We start from the raw sequence: 18,452 nt of genomic DNA, 5'->3' as shown, positions 1-18,452 counted from the left end.
AAAGGTCGCTACACTACGTATACATTGATTACCAAAAAGCTTTTGATAGTGTACCCCACTCATGGTTACTACAAATATTGGAAATATACAAAGTAGATCCTAAATTGATACGGTTCCTAAACATAGTAATGAAAAATTGGAAAACCACACTTAATATCCAAACAAAGTCAAATAATATCACATCACAGCCAATACAGATTACGTGTGGAATATACCAAGGAGACTCATTAAGTCCTTACTGGTTCTGCCTTGCCCTGAACCCACTATCCAACATGCTAAATAATACAAATTATGGATACAATATTACTGGAACATACCAACACAAAATCAGAAATTTGCTATACATGGAGGATCTAAAACTACTGGCAGCAACAAATCAACAACTCAGCCAATTATTAAAGATAACAGAAGTATTCAGCAATGATATAAATATGGCTTTTGGAACAGACAAATGTAAGAAAAATAGCATAGTCAAGGGAAAACACACTAAACAAGAAGATTACATATTGGATAACCACAGCGACTGCATAGAAGCGATGGAAAAAACAGATGCCTATAAATATCTAGGATACAGACAAAAAATAGGAATAGATAATACAAATATTAAAGAAGAACTAAAAGAAAAATATAGACAAAGACTAACAAAAATACTGAAAACAGAACTGACAACAAGAAACAAGACAAAAGCTATAAATACTTATGCTATACCAATATTGACCTACTCATTTGGAGTAGTGAAATAGAGTAACACAGACCTAGAAGCACTCAATACACTTACACGATCACAATACCACAAATATAGAATACATCACATACATTCAGCAACAGAAAGATTCACATTAAGCAGAAAGGAAGGAGGAAGGGAATTTATCGACATAAAAAACCTATATTATGGACAGGTACACAATTTAAAAAAATTCTTTATAGGACGAGCAGAAACTAGCAAAATACACAAAGCAATCACTCATATAAATACATCGGCTACACCACTACAATTTCATAACCACCTCTACAACCCTTTACATCACATAACATCAACAGATACAAAGAAAGTAAATTGGAGAAAGAAAACACTACATGGCAAGCACCCGTATCATCTAACACAGCCACACATAGAACAAGACGCATCCAACACATGGCTAAGAAAAGGGAATATATACATTGAGATGGAAGGATTCATGATTGCAATACAGGATCAAACAATAAACACCAGATATTACAGCAAGCATATTATTAAAGATCCCAACACCACAACACATAAATGCAGACTTTGCAAACAACAAATAGAAACAGTAGATCACATCACAAGCGGATGTACAATACTAGCAAATACAGAATACCCCAGAAGACATGACAATGTAGGAAAAATAATACATCAACGACTTGCCATACAACATAAACTAATAAAACAACACGTTCCCACATAAACGTATGCACCACAAAATGTACTGGAGAATGATGAATACAAATTATCCTGGAACAGAACCATTATAACAGATAAAACAACACCACATAACAAACCTGACATCATGCTCACCAATAAAAAGAAGTAATTACCACAACTAATCGAAATATCCATAGCCAATACAACAAATATACAGAAGAAAACAGGAGAACAAATTGAAAAATACATCCAACTGGCTGAGGAAGTCAAGGACATGTGGCATCAGGATAAAGTTGACATTATACCGATTATACTATCAACCACAAGAGTCATACCTCACAATATCCAGCAGTAATGTAAGACCTTCGGTACACACAACATCAGATTATTTGACTTGTCGCTCTAACGAAGTAGGCGAGTGTCAGCAATATGCCTCGTGGTCTTATCGTGGTGTGTTTATCTTCTTCCGTTAGGTCAGACGATAGAAATGCCACTTGCACGCTTAGAGTAGCAGATTGACGGTGACCAACTTTAAACAGAACTTGATTAATTTTCACATACATTTATTAAAATAATAACAAGCATAAACATTACTTAACTTGGTTCTGGATGCTATTTACAATTGACAATCTGAAGTTCCTTTGGTATTGGTACGTTAATCTTATTCTCACGTATATCTCTGATACTTGACAAAAGTGTCTATAAATTTATCTTCATGGCTATGTACAGGAATATGGTAATCTTATTAGGCGCAGACTGAAACTTGACTATAGACTGGAACAGACTAATGCAGACTGGTACAGACTGGTGCAGACAAATGCAGACTAATGCAGACTGACTGATCGGAGATCTGTACACTCATTATAATACCTCCCGCGTTCAGGTATCACTGTGCGAGTGTGATCTGCAAGGAGAAAAGATTCTATGTTAGCAGCAATCTCATTGGTTGCGTTACATATTAATACGCGTATCGGTGGAAGCAGAATTTGGTCCGTCTCTAAGGCAGCGCCATCTTGTAGTGCGGAGACGGATGAGCGCTGCGCCTGCGCTGTTGTGCTTAGCAGGGCACGCTCTAGTGGGAAAGTTGTGTACGTGCTGACTACGTGGAACTATGTACACAACACAGGGACAGACAGGAAATACACAATACTAACATTAACCAAGATGTAAAACAAGAATAGAAGGCCAAGAAAGAAGTGTTTGGATTGTACAGGGATGTAGACTTCCACCCCTGTTTTTCAATCTATAGATCGAAGAAGCACTGACGTAAATAATAGAAAGGTTCAGGAGTGGTATTAAAACTCAGGGAGAAAGCTTATCAATGATGACGTTCGCCATCCTCAGTAAAAAGTAAGGAAGAATTACAGGACCGACTGAATAGAATGACAGTCCAACGAGCATAAGCAATGGATTGAGAGTAAACTGAAGACAGACGAGAGTAATAATTGTGGCTCACGTAGTAGACCAAGTGTACGAATTTTACTGCCGAGAAAGAAAAAAGCTCAGGACGGATGAAACAAGGAGGGTTCAAAAACAGATTAGCACTAGAAACGACGGCATTTCTGTCCAAGAGAAGTTTACTACTTTAAAACATTGGCCATAATTTGAGGAAGAAATTTCTGAGTATGTACATTTAAAGCACAGAATTTTATGGTAGCAAATCTTGGATTGTTGGGAAACTGGAAAGTAAGAGAGTCGAACGATTTGAGATGTGGTGCTACAGAAGGACACTGAAGATTGGATTAACTGATAAGGTAAGAAAGATAGACATTCTCCGCTGAATCGTCGAAGAGACGAATATGTGGAAATCACTGACAAGACGAAGTCAAATGAGATAGGACCCTAGTTAAAACTTCAAGGCATAACGTCTGTGGTACATGAGAGAAGTGTAAAGAGTCTCTTATAAGAAATTATATCATCGTACTGAAAAATCACAACTTTGTAAGAAGAAATGATTGAAATTCTTTCTCAGAGTTAATAATCACATGATGGGCAAAATATCTTTTCATCTCAATCGAAGTTGAGAACTTATTTGTTGCTGGAATTTGTAAATCCCCGAAAATTTTGGCTTGAAACAGGATAGATCTGCTTCCAGAAAGGTTGTCGAGAATCATCAGACAAACCGAGAACTGAAACTAACAGTTCCTGGACGAAAGGACACGAGAAGAACTTCCGCGGGAAGATGAAGCAGTTCTGGAGAAAGGAGGAAACAAATGTATCAACAAAGTGTTGCTTGCATTATCAAACGCCATGTCAAAACGACAGCCTCTCTCCTTTCCTAAAATCAAACTTATCTAACAGACAGATACTCAGTTTTCTTTTCCACACTTCTCTATATCACTGTTGCAAGTTGCTTGGATTCTTGAGCTCCCTTGCCATCTTCGGGATTGTATGGATGACATTTCTCCGAAAGTCTGATGGTATGTCTCCAGTTTCGTAGATCCTAGTAACCAAGACGTTTAGTTGCAACATTACCCAATAAATTTACAAAACTCTAAGGAATAACATCTACGCCCTTTGCCTTATTTAATCGTTATACTTCTGTAGCTCTGTTAAACTCTGACTTTAAAGTTTAATTTTCTATGTCTTTCACATCGTCTTCCATTCTTCTTCTATCACCTTGAGACAGTTCTTCTCTTTGTAGAGGTCTTCATTTCAGTTCTGTACGCTCATCTGCATTTATCCGTGGACTTCCTCTCGCACCCCTAATGTTAAAATCGTTGATTTTAATCTCACTGAAGGTTGTTTTGAATCTTTTATAAGCTGAATTAGTCCTTCACCTCACCATTACTTTTGCCATTTCTTCTCATTTTTCCTGCAGTAGTATTTCCTTGGTTTCCCTGCAGTTCCCAATTACTTCGATCCGAAGTGATACATGGCTACATTCCTGTTTTTTCCTGAACGTTTTCGTTCCTCCTTCTTTCGTCGATCAGTTAGAGTATTTCTCCTGTTTTCCAAGATTTCTTTGTAGTTACCTTCCTTACACCTATCCTCATGGCTGTCTTCTGTAATTGCCCTTTTTAGAGATGTCCATTCCTCTTCAACTGAACTGCTTACTATCGTATTCATTATGTAGTATGTACGGCCTTAGAAAACTTCAGACACGCCTCATTATTCCTCAGTACTTCAGTATTGCACTTCGTTTTACATATACTGTTCCGGAAGGCTGAAAGACGAAGAAAATCAGAGTTCCTTATTCACAAATTGTGTATATTCAAATTGACTGGAGAACTAACCCAATGATTTTGTTTCAACATGCACAAAGAATCAGTTAGTTTTCGGCCTTCTTAGTGTCTGTTCTCCTTAGTATGAAATTAACACCTCATGCTGTCGCAAAAAGTGACACTAATATCTTCAAATAGCAGTGACAACAAGGGACGACGACCAGGACGCGAATGATGAGAATACCAGGAAGTAAGTGAACAGTATACAAAGATCTCTGCTCTCAAACCAAGCTCAGTGGGAGGGGCACCAACAAGCTTGCACCCAATGTGACAAGCAAGGTAGTGCCTCGACGCACAAAAATGTATGGTGACGCTGCAAAAGTTTTCCTGGCATTATACACATGCATGCATCAACAATTTAATAGGTTGGTACCGATCTGAATGGTCTCTTCCTATTGACGTAGGACACATGGCGTCTAGAAGTCGAGATAGTACGCAGGACTGACCAGACAGCCATTCCGCTGAGGTAAATTTCTCACGTCTCATGGCGCCCGAACAGTGGGATACTTGTTAACATCCTTGATAAGTAGATACTTCCTGCATATCAAGTAGGCACTTGAGAGCAAAGGCCCCGTTGCGGTTGCACACAGTGCAATAAGCCGCGGAAAGCACAAATTCAGGATACTCCAAGCAGCCCGTGAAAACCACTCCAAAAAGTTACCGAATCTGAGGCAAGTTATCGTGCTGCGACACCACAGTAAACGCGGGATGTCCCAGAATCAGCTTCCTTGTGTGAGAACCTTCCAGCCACCATCCTACATCTTGCACTGCCTGCTTTAATAATGAAAGAAATGCAAGTGAATTGATACGTGGTTCTGAAGCGATATGTACCACTCACGTTACAATTGTCTCTTTACATAGTGAATCATACTTTGAAATCCTCATATACTTACTATATCTCTTCATCTACTGCCGGCAGGTGTGGCCGAGCGGTTCTAGGCGCTACAGTCTGGAACCGCGCGACCGCTACGGTTGCAGGTTCGAATCCTGCCTCGGGCATGGATGTGTGTTATGTCCTTGGGTTAGTTAGGTTTAAGTAGTTCTAAGTTCTAGGGGACTGATGACCTCAGATGTTAAGTCCCATAGTGCTCAGAGCCAATTGATTTTCTTCATCTACTGCTCGAAACGTCCTCTTTTATGCCTAAAGTATTGTTGCTGCCCATAGTTTACGTCGATTCCGATAAGAATAATACTATAATTTTATATAGATTCCGATGAGAATAATACTGTAATAAAGTGCTCACGGTAACTCAGCGTCCGTCTTACCTTCCTATTCATGATGAAGCCTGTACCAGTTACATCACTTTCTGGTATATTCGTCTATCCATTTCCGCTCTATATCTAGACTGTGACTTTGCATTTCTCCTTCTATTTTTCTAGGTTTCCTACCACATTCAGAATTCTGACATCGCTAATTCAATCTTCTTCTCATGATCACCACCGTCTTGGTAGCTCCGTCCCATAGATCCGAATGGGGGCGAACAAGAATTTTTTCCCACCAAATAGACCATAATGACTCTTTTTCAATCACAGGTAATATGTCCTGTGTGTCTTTAATGCAGTGGTTTCCACTGCCTTCTGCAGCCTCATGACGTAGATTATTGATGATTATTTCGCCTTTTAGGAAATGTGACTTACCACAAGGGCAAGAGTTTTCCCTGAAACTCTGTCCGCTTCTGCATCGTGGTTAGCAAGGCATTTGGCAGAACGAGGAACATCCATTATGCCGAAAGTCTTCAGCCGCTACTGTTTTGGTTAATAGTGAAACATGCTACCCATACATAAAGCGATAACTTATGACTAGTTACAGAGGAATAATACAACTACGGTTTATTAGGTTTGTTACCCTAGTAACTTTTGCTTCGGTGAAAAAATTCTCGCAACAGTGAAGACGCCTGCAATATACAAACACCCAAATGTATAACACAAAAGACAGAGTAAAGCCGCTACTTTCATCTGTATAGGTGGGAAAGTGATGTGCCATGGCTGCCTTCGCTACAGAAGCACCTGAGCAAAGTGTCTCTCTGCACCGCTTCCATCGAATTCAGTGAAACCATACACGAAGTGCATATCTTGATCAATACATTTATCTGTGTGTCACTGTTGACGTACATTTCATGCACCATGAAAAACAAACACGAGAAAGAACAGAGCGGAGCTGAACGCAAGCTTGATGGTGGGCATTACTAGCGCCAACTGCAATTACCCTAAGTGGATGGAACAACTTTGTTTCTATACGACACACAGTGAGAATACTGTCGGCGTTAGCTCTGTTTTGCAGATATTTTCAGTGGAATACAAAGACTGCTGTGGCATAAAGCAATCGAAATGCTATTATGTGTAACGCCCCTCTGGAGACCATGGGTCCCACACACCGAAACACTCAGAAAATATCCGTGAAGAATCTCGGAAATGTCGTCAGCGGAGCTCCTGTTCGACATGCATGTTAGTAGTACCAAAGTCATTAGAGCCTAGTAGTGGTCTAGGAAAAACTATAACTCTTTTTAGGCATATAATTCATGTAAAAAACGTCTTAATGACTATTTTACTTCGGTAAGTCAAAAGTCCCTTGAATCCATTAACATCAAACATGAGATGACCGAAACAAAGAGAGACTGAAATATGCCATTGTTAAATACCTCTAAGATAATGAGTGAGTAGTTCCTCCATAGAATCGGCGAGGAAAGTAATATATGGCAAATAGTGACAAGAAGAAGGGACAGGATGATAGAACACCTCTTAAGACATCAGGGAATGACTTCCATGGTACAAGAGGGAGCTGTAGACGGTAAAACTGTAGAGCAAGACCAGACAGAGAATGGGATACATTCCGTGAATAAATGAGGACTTAGGTTGCAAGTGCTAATCTGAGATGAAGAACCTGGCTCAGGACAGTTATTCGTCGCGGTGCGTATCAAACCATTGAGAAGACTGATGACTCAAAAAAGGTGTGGTGATAGAAGAGATTTACAGGCCCGTTTCACTACTGACATAAGGTCCCAAAATTTTAGAGAAATTCATGTATTCTAGAATACTTTCCCGCCTGAGTAACAACAGTAGCCCCAGTAAATCACTGTTTGGATTTCAAAAGAGTTGCTCAATTGAGAATGGGATTTACACATTCACTCACAAAATTTAACTTGCACTAAGTAACTAAATAGCTCCGAGTGGTATTTTCTGTAACCCATCTAAGCCATTTGACTGTCAATCACAATATTCTCCTGGCTACACTGGGGCATTATGGAGCGGATGGTACAACCAACCAGACAGTAACGTCATATCTAATTAAAAGAAGGCAGTAAATTATACTTAACAATTCAACCAATGTAAGCAGGGGAGAGTCTTGTGACTGGGGTTTTATAAGGCTCAGTGCTAGGTCCACTACTGTTTCTCGTGTGTGTGAACGATCTGTTGCCTAACATATAACTAGTAGAATTGAAACACGTACATAGTAAATAATGTTCCGAAATTTATGATGAGTTATTTTGTGCAAATGTTGCCAGTCTCAATTTTAAAAAGCACAACACATTTAATTCTGTATATCTGGAGGTACTACACCAATGATAAGTGTAACACATGCTGAGAATATAATAATCAGGGTGGAATAGCCCAAAATTTTAGATGTTCACACTACTGTTTAAACTGCGAAAAGCACATTTTGGAACTCCTAAAACAACTTAGTTTAGCCACATTTGCTCTTAGAATCATTGCAAATCATGGGGAGAGACAAATCAGGGAGCTGGCATATTTTGCGTATTTTCATTCAACAATGTGAAATGGAATAATATTCTGGGCTAATTGTTCTTTAGTAAAGAAAGTGCTCATTGCTCAGAAATTTGCTGCAAGAATAATATGTGGTACCCACGCATGATAGTCTTGTAGACATGTATTTAGTTAGCAGTTAGTCATTTTACTACTGCTTGACAATATTTTTAACCCTCGTGAAATCTGTTGTAGATATGCCACTGCAGTTCAAAATGAAAATTGACTTATATAGTTACAATACTAAAAGAGAAAATGAGATTCATTACTCAACACTAGAGCTGCCTTTAGCACAAAAAGAGACGCATAATGCTGCCACCAAACTTTTTGAACACCTATCCAAGGATGTAAGCGCCGCCTGGCAAAGTTCTAATTTTGTAATGTGTTAAAAGATGATGGGTTAGAATTATTAACTGACAACAGCACCAAGGAAAAAGTTGTAGACGATCAGCATGTCGCGATTTTTACGCACACTACTGGCCATTAAAATTGCTACACCACGTAGATGACGTGCTACAGGCTCGAAATTTAACCGACAGGAAGAAGGTGCTGCGATATGCAAATGAGTAGCTTTTGAGAGCATTCACACAAGGTTGGCGCCGGTGGCGACACCTACAACGTGCTGACATGAGGAAAGTTTCCAACCGATTTCTCATACACAGACAGCAGTTGACCGGCGTTGCCTGGTGAAAAGTTGTGGTGGTGCCTCGTGTAAGGAGAAGCAATGCGTACCATCACGTTTCCGCCATTGCGGTTTATCCTATCGCGACATTGCTGCCCGCGTTGTTCGAGATCCAATGACTGTTAGCAGAATATGGCATCGGTGGGTTCAGGAGGGTAATACGGAACGCCGTGCTGGATCATAATGGGCTCGTATCACTAGCGGTCCAGATGACAGGCATCTTATCCGCATGGCTGTAACGGATCGTGCAGCCACGGCTCGATCCCTGAGTCAACAGATGGGGACGTTTGCAAGACAACAACCATCTCCTCGAACAGTTCGACGACGTTTGCAGCAGCATGGATTATCAGCTCGGAGACAATGGCTGCGGTTACCCTTGACGCTGCATCACAGACAGGAGCGCCTGCGATGGTGTACTCAACGACGAATCTGGATGCACGAATGGCAAAACGTCATTTTTTCGGATGAATCCAGGTTCTGTTTACACCATCGTGATGGTCGCATCCGTGTTTGGTGCCATCGCGGTGAACGCACATTGGAAGCGCGTATTCGTGATCGACATACTGCCGTATCACCCGGCGTGATGGTATGGGGTGCCATTGGTTACACGTCTCGGTCGCCTCTTGTTCGCACTGACGGCACTTTGAACAGTGGACGTTACATTTCAGATGTGTTACGACACGTGGCTCTACCCTTCATTCGATCCCTGCGAAGCCGTCCGCGGTGTCCGAGCTGTTCTATTCGCTTCAGTCCGGAACCGCGCGACTGCTACTGTCGCAGGTTCGAATCCTGCCTCGGGCATGGATGTTTGTGATGTCCTTAGGTTAGTTAGGTTTAAGTAGTTCTATGTTCTAGGGGACTGATGACCTTAGCAGTTAAGTCCCATAGTGCTCAGAGCCATTTGAACCAATTTTTTTTTTTATCCCTGCGAAACCCTACATTTCAGCAGGATAATACACGACCGCATGTTGCAGGTCCTTTACGGGCCTTTCTGGGTACAGAAAATGTTCGACTGCTGCCCTGGCCAGCACATTCTCCAGATCTCTCACCAATTGAAAACATCTGGTCAATGGTGGCCGAGCAACTGGCTCCTCACAATACGCCAATCACTACTGTTAATGAACTGTGGTATCGTGCTGAAGCTGCATGGGCAGCTGTACCTGTACACACCATCCAAACTCTGTTTAAGTCATTGCCCAGGCGTATCAAGGCCGTTATTACGGCCAGAGGTGGTTGTTGTGGGTACTGATTTCTCAGGATCTATGCACCCAGATTGCGTGAAAATGTAATCACATGTCAGTTTAGTATAATATATTTGTCCAATGAATACCCGTTTATCATTTGCATTTCTTCTTAGTGTAGCAATTTCATGGCCAGCAGTGTATGAATGTGTAAAATGACTTGTACCACACTATTACGATTAATCGTGCAGATGATCACGTCGGTGACGTGTGGAGAGCCTGTACATATAGGAGCTGTCGGCTGGAGCGGTAGACCTGAAGCTGCAGTCCCGCCGCAGGAATCAAGGCCACGACGACGCGACTCCCCGCCTATCAGGCTGGAAGCGCCCGGCCGCGCCTCGTCTGGGGCGCACCCCACTGTTCGTCACGCGGCCGGTTCGATAACGATTTCTGTTTTCCTCCCTGCTCCTCTATCCCCTGCATCAGCCGGAGAGAAAATCAAGGGAATTTTCAATTAAAGCGCAGGCGTGCCCGGCCCGATAAAAGAATAGGCGCCGCGCGGCTGATTGTCTTTATTAATGGCGAGCGTCGCATTCATTTGCATGTAATGCGCCGCGCAAGGAGGCTGCCTTCGCGGGACGGGCCGAGCCGCGCCAGCCACCTGCGTTGCGACGCCGGGCCACGCCGCTGTTGGGACCGACATCAGCTGATGGACGCCGCGGCGTGTCTTCTGACATTTGTACACAGCAGCAACAGTCCAGATCGCAGTTCAACCGAGACCGGTCTATAAACTGCTTTCCTCCTCACTTTACACTGGTGTCATGACACTTACTTCTCTGTACCTGTGCCTTCTACACCTGTCTTCTAAAATTATGGTAGAACAAATAAGCCCTCGGTCACAAATATTAAGTCAAAAGTTGACCAGGTTTCGACGCTACTACGAGCGTTCAAAAATGGTTAATGGCTCTGAGCACTATGGGACTTAACATCTGAGGTAATCAGTCCCCTAGAACTTAGAACTAATTAAACCAAACTAACCTAAGGACATCACACACATCCGTGCACGAGGTAGGATTCGAACCTGCGATCGTAGCAGTCCCGCGGTTCCAGACTGAAGCGCCTAGAACCGCTTGGCCACAACGGCCGCCTACTACGAGCGTCGTCTTCAGAATTAAACTAACTGATCTAAAACATAATAGGTATATTAGACATTAATAAACTAAAGTGTGTACTGACTGGAAAGAGATGCAGTACTTACAAGTCACATTCTAAAAAAAGAATCTAAGCCGGAAAGGCGACGTCATGAAAAGTTGTAAATAAAATAACATGGCGATCCGGTGAGGTCAGTTTTGTTGCAACCCGTGTACACTCAGGTACGTGTAGCCCTTAGCGGCTCGCCATGTTATCTTATTTACAACTTTTCATGACGTCGCCTTTCCGCCTTAGACCTTAGATAATTTTTTTTTTTTTTTTCTTTAAGAAGTGACTTGCAAGTACTGCATCTCTTTCCAGTCAGTACACACTTTAGTTTATTAACGTCTTATATACCTATTACGCTTTAGAACAGTTTAATTCTGAAGACGACGCTAGTAGTAGCGTCGAAACCTGGTCAGTTCTTGACTTAATATTTGTGACCGGGGGCTTATTTGGTCTAATATAATTCTGACACGGTCACTGAACCATAGCAGCTATGTTCGAAGTTTTGTCTTCTAAAGCGTTAAAAGTAACGAGAATGGAGACACAAACCCGGTTTTCTTTCCCACGGACGAAAATAAGTACTTCTCACACCTCTGTTTCTTTCTTTATTCAACGAGCAGTATTTAATGTTCTCCAGTTACCTTGCTATCGATTTCAAATCCACGTAGATTCAGGAACGTATGTAAACAAAAGTTTTTATTTTTTCTTTAATTTGCATCTTGGTTTGATGCGGTCCGCAACTGCTACCTCTTCTGTGTCAAATTCTTCATCTCAAGGCATCGCTTTCAACCGATGTGCTCGATTATTCGTTCTATACAATATACGTACGGTTTCAACGCTTTACGTACCAAGACGTATTAAATTGATAGTTCGTTAATTTTCCCACCTGTTAGCAACTGATTTCTTTGGAATTAGAATTACTCCATTCTTCTAGAAGTCTGAAGGTATTTCCCCTCTCTCATATAACGTGCGTACCAGGTGGCCGAGTTTTGTCATGGCTGTCTCTCCCAAGACTATCAGTAGTTTCTCCCCTACACTCGTAGCCTTGTTTCGACTTTATTCATCTAGGTCCATTTCTCTTTCTATATCACTTTCAAGTAAACCTCCCCTACACAGACCCTCTACATACTGCATCCATCTTTCTGGTTTCCCTTCTGTGCTTAGGTCTGGCTTTCCAATTAAGCTCTTGATATCCAGTTGCTTCTCTTTCCCCCAAAGACCTCTTTAGTTTTCCTGTAGGTGGTATCCATCTTTCCCCTAGTGAAATATGCTTCTAAATCCTTACGTTTGTCCTCTAGCCACGTCTTCTTGCACTGTGGAAGTTATTCCCTACTCCCTCCCATGTTTTAACGCAGGTCCTACCATCGTAGTCCTTCTACTCAGTGTTTTCCACTAAATCATTTCATGACTAGTCCTATGGACCAACTCTTGTCTATGCTGTTTATTTAATTTTCAACCGCCTCCAGCAGCGCCACATCTCAAGAGCTTCGATTTCTTTTTATTTTCAGCATTTTTCACTGTCCATGATCCACTTTCATACAATAGTTCCTAACGTACATTTTCACATACTGCTTCTTCAAATTAAGGCCCAGGTGTGGTAATGCAAGACACATTAATGACGAAAGCATGCTTCACTTAGTCTGTTTCTTGTACTGCCCCTCTTTGTTCCTCCAACATACCTTATTTTGCCCGAGGAGATAGAATTTCTTTATTTCTAGTGATACGTAGTAGTCTATATTTAACTGTCCAGAAATCATTATTTTATTTTTATTTCACTTCACTGACGACTGCAGCATCTATGTAAAGCCTTGCATTTCACTTTTGAGATTTCCTTACTTTCTTACCACGTTCAGAAATCTGACAGTAGAAAAGACAATGTAAATTGTCTCGGTCTAATAAAGATCATCCCATTTGACTTTGAAATCGATATCATCTAAACTAGAAAACATGCTATGTGGGTAAAGGCAATGAAATAAAATGACAGCAACAACAACTATTTACTTTACTTCGTTATTTATTTCTTTTTGGTTGATTATTTATTTAATTTGACCTGATTAGTCATTAGGCACTCTCTTATATTGGATCAAGGTTTCACACAGACAGAGCCCTTTTTACATCATAGTTTCTTTAAAAACTTAAAATTTTCGTATGGTATGAAAATGATATGCGCGGCTGAAACTGCAATGTCAGTGAATAATACTGTGAAGTAATAAAGTTAATGCCGGTAGTACCCAGACTACTGCACTTGCTGCCACCAATAGTGATAACAGTGTGGGGGGGGGGGGGGGGGGGGGTGCCCCAGGGATCAGTGTTGGAGCCACTCTCTATCCTTATTTATATAAATGATATACCCTCTAGTGTTACGGGTAACTCTAAAATATTTCTGTTTGCTAACGACACTAGCTTGGTAGTAAAGGATTTTATGTGCAACATTGGCCCTGTTTCAAATAGTCCATGGCATGTAGAAAATAAACTTACCCTAAATCACAGTAAGACTCAGTTTTTGCAGTTTCTAACACGCAGTTCAACAAAACCTAACGTTATACACTCCTGGAAATTGAAATAAGAACACCGTGAATTCATTGTCCCAGGAAGGGGAAACTTTATTGACACATTCCTGGGGTCAGATACATCACATGATCACACTGACAGAACCACAGGCACATAGACACAGGCAACAGAGCATGCACAATGTCGGCACTAGTACAGTGTATATCCACCTTTCGCAGCAATGCAGGCTGCTATTCTCCCATGGAGACGATCGTAGAGATGCTGGATGTAGTCCTGTGGAACGGCTTGCCATGCCATTTCCACCTGGCGCCTCAGTTGGACCAGCGTTCGTGCTGGACGTGCAGACCGCGTGAGACGACGCTTCATCCAGTCCCAAACATGCTCGATGGGGGACAGATCCGGAGATCTTGCTGGCCAGGGTAGTTGACTTACACCTTCTAGGGCACGTTGGGTGGCACGGGATACATGCGGACGTGCATTGTCCTGTTGGAACAGCAAGTTCCCTTGCCGGTCTAGGAATGGTAGAACGATGGGTTCGATGACGGTTTGGATGTACCGTGCACTATTCAGTGTCCCCTCGACGATCACCAGTGGTGTACGGCCAGTGTAGGAGATCGCTCCCCACACCATGATGCCGGGTGTTGGCCCTGTGTGCCTCGGTCGTATGCAGTCCTGATTGTGGCGCTCACCTGCACGGCGCCAAACACGCATACGACCATCATTGGCACCAAGACAGAAGCGACTCTCATCGCTGAAGACGACACGTCTCCATTCGTCCCTCCATTCACGCCTGTCGCGACACCACTGGAGGCGGGCTGCACGATGTTGGGGCGTGAGCGGAAGACGGCCTAACGGTGTGCGGGACCGTAGCCCAGCTTCATGGAGACGGTTGCGAATGGTCCTCGCCGATACCCCAGGAGCAACAGTGTCCCTAATTTGCTGGGAAGTGGCGGTGCGGTCCCCTACGGCACTGCGTAGGATCCTACGGTCTTGGCGTGCATCCGTGCGGTCCGGTCCCAGGTCGACGGGCACGTGCACCTTCCGCCGACCACTGGCGACAACATCGATGTACTGTGGAGACCTCACGCCCCACGTGTTGAGCAATTCGGCGGTACGTCCACCCGGCCTCCCGCATGCCCACTATACGCCCTCGCTCAAAGTCCGTCAACTGCACATACGGTTCACGTCCACGCTGTCGCGGCATGCTACCAGTGTTAAAGACTGCGATGGAGCTCCGTATGCCACTGCAAACTGGCTGACACTGACGGCGGCGGTGCACAAATGCTGCGCAGCTAGCGCCATTCGACGGCCAACACCGCGGTTCCTGGTGTGCCCGCTGTGCCGTGCGTGTGATCATTGCTTGTACAGCCCTCTCGCAATGTCCGGAGCAAGTATGGTGTGTCTGACACACCGGTGTCAATGTGTTCTTTTTTCCATTTCCAGGAGTGTAATTTCACAGAATGGGCATATGATTAGTGAAACTGAACAGTTCAAATTTCTAGGTTTTCAGATAGATAGTACACTGTTGTGGAAAGCACACATCCGGGATCTTGTTCAAAGCCTTAATGCTGCCATTTTTACTGTTCGAACGGTATCTGAAGTGAGTGATCGTTCGGCACGGAAATTAGTCTACTTTGCTTATTTCCATTCGTTTATGTCATATGGTATTATATTTTGGGGTAACTCTTCCCATTCTAAAATGATATTTTTGGCTCAGAAAAGAGCGGTTTAGGCAGTAAGCGGTGTAAGTTCACGAACCTCTTGTCGGCCACTGTTCACGAGTCTGGGTTACCCTTACTGTCATTTCTTGTTAACAATATTAGCTTATTCCCAAGATTCAGCAGATTTCACTCAATTAATACTCGGCAGAAATCAAACCTGCATTTGGATCGGACCTTCTTAACTCTTGTGCAGAAAGGTGTGCATTATATTGCTGAATCCATTTTCAATAATTACAAAATCTTAGCAGTAATCCACGCGCTTTCAAATCGAAACTGAAGAGCTTCCTCATGGGTCACTCCTTCTATTCTCTCGAGGAGTTCCTCGAAAAATTAAGCTGATTCTTCTTGTACTGTTAATTGCGTTTATTTAAACTTATGGATTGACTTTCTTTCGGTTTCATAATCATTTTATTTTTATCTGTTATTACTTTTATGTTGTAATTTAATGTACTGACATGTTCCGTGACCTTGGAGATTTGCTCCTCAATTTGGTCCTACGGAACCTGACACGTAAATAAGTAAATAAATAACAACAATAATGATAGTAACTTCCTGGCAGATTAAAACTGTGTGCCCGACCGTGACTCGAACTCGGGACCTTTGCCATTCGCGGGCACGTGCTCTACCATCTGAGCTACCGAAGCACGACTCACTACCGGTACTCACAGCTTTACTTCTGCCAGTATCTCGTCTCCTACCTTCCAAACTTTACAGAAGCTCTTTTGCGAACCTTGCAGAACTAGCACTCCTGAACGAAAGGATACTGCGGAGACATGTCTTAGCCACAGCCTGGGGGATGTTTCCAGAATGAGATTTTCACTCTGCAGCGGAGTGTGCGCTGATATGAAACTCGAGTCGGGCACACAGTTTTAATCTGCCAGGAAGTTTCATATCAGCGCACACTCCGCTGCAGAGTGAAAATCTCATTCTGGAAACATCACCCAGGCTGTGGCTAAGCCATGTCTCCGCAGTATCCTTTCTTTCAGGAGTGCTAGTTCTGCAAGGTTCGCAGAAGAGCTTCTGTAAAGTTTGGAAGGTAGGAGACGATATACTGGCAGAAGTAAAGCTGTGAGTAGCGGGCGTGAGTCGTGCTTCGGTAGCTCAGATGGTAGATCACTTGCACGCGAAAGGCAAAGGTCCCGAGTTCGAGTCTCCGTCAGGCACACAGTTTTAATCTGCCAGGAAGTTTCATATCAGTGCACACTCCGCTGCAGAGTGAAAATCTCATTCTGGAAATAATGATAGTGGCAGACATAAAAGGAATTTATAGGTGTATATAGATTTTTTTTTGATATAGTGAGTTCTGAAAAAGGAATTTTAAGGAGACTGCACCAGCTAGGAATAGCAAAGAAAAAGAGGAAGGTCTTCTTGGAGAGAAGGATACACAAAGATAACGATGGCGTACAAGGAGATTGGTAATCCTTATTGTTGCTATAGTAGGTATGTCATTAACTGCATTCTAAGTCTGGAAGTGTTTCATAAGGGCGTCCAGGTGAAGGAGGGATATGAGAGTGTTCGTTGATAAGACAGTGGAGAAGACAAAGGGTATGGAAGTCTCTGCACTTGTCTGCACGGAGGCACTGTAGCTGCACATATACCCAGGAAATACGGTCAAAGAGTAGAACTTCGCAGATGTAAGGAACACAGGCACTGATGACTAGTTACTGGCACCGATAGCTTTCCTAAGAATCGGTAATTGGAAATGTAAGTGTTTGTGCAAGTTTCTTTTTTGGGTAAAGAACGAACAGCTTTTTCCATTTTTGTAGTGCATGGCGAGATGCTGCTGTCTTCTTGTACATTGCATCTACGTGCACAGTCCAATTCAGATTTTCATCTATTATTACTCCTAGACTTTTTTCTGGAGGAGAGAAGTAGATATTTGTCCCGCTTATGTTTAAAGATTAAAGATACTAAGGGAATTCCCTGTGAAAAGTGTTACAAACTGATGCAACACTTCATTTGTCGTCCACCGTAAGCATACATGTTACAAGATGATGACAAGCACGGGGCAGTTACTACTCTTTCCAGGACTCGATACAGCTACGGACGTAGTTTCCAATTTATTTATTTCTTTTGACTATCCATGGCGGGGAATTTCTGTTGAATCTCTCGTATGAATTACTCATATTTTCTGATTGTTGTTGTTTTGCTAGTAGTAGTCTTTAATCTGAAGACTGGTTTGATGCAGATCTAGAAACTGGTCTATCCCGTACACACCTAGGGAGGTGGCGCAGTGGTTATCACATTGGACTCGCAACCGGGAGGACGACACATTGAATCCAGGTCTATTCTAATTGGACTATCCTAATTTAGGTTTTCCCTGATTTTCCAAAATCTATCCAGGAACATTCCGGGGCGATTCATTTGAAAAAGCGCTACCGATTAACTTTCCCATCCTTGAAACAATCCCAGTATGTGCTCCGTCTCTAGTGGCTTCGTTATCGACCGAACTTTAAACCCTAATCTTCCTTCTTTCCATTTTAACCGACACCATTATCTTCATTTCCGCATCCACACCAACTGGAACCTGTTTATTCCAGTCAAACATCATTCCACAAATTTCCCTATGTTGCCAAATTAACTATTGCTTGATACATAATTTGCGTGCTATCAACTTTTCCCTTATTTTAGTCACGCTATGCTACTCTAATGATTCAGACTTCATACAAACTGTGCTGCATATTTTTCGGGTCCATCTCTTCTAGAGGAAAGAATATAGGGGACAAGTGGCTTAGCCACAGGCTGAGGAATTGTTTCAGAATGTATATTTCACTCTGCAGGGGAGTATCC

Source organism: Schistocerca americana, chromosome 1 (assembly GCF_021461395.2).
Source record: "Schistocerca americana isolate TAMUIC-IGC-003095 chromosome 1, iqSchAmer2.1, whole genome shotgun sequence".
In the NCBI taxonomy this organism is placed as follows: Eukaryota; Metazoa; Arthropoda; class Insecta; order Orthoptera; family Acrididae; genus Schistocerca; species Schistocerca americana.
Note: the sequence above shows the minus strand (reverse complement) of the source record.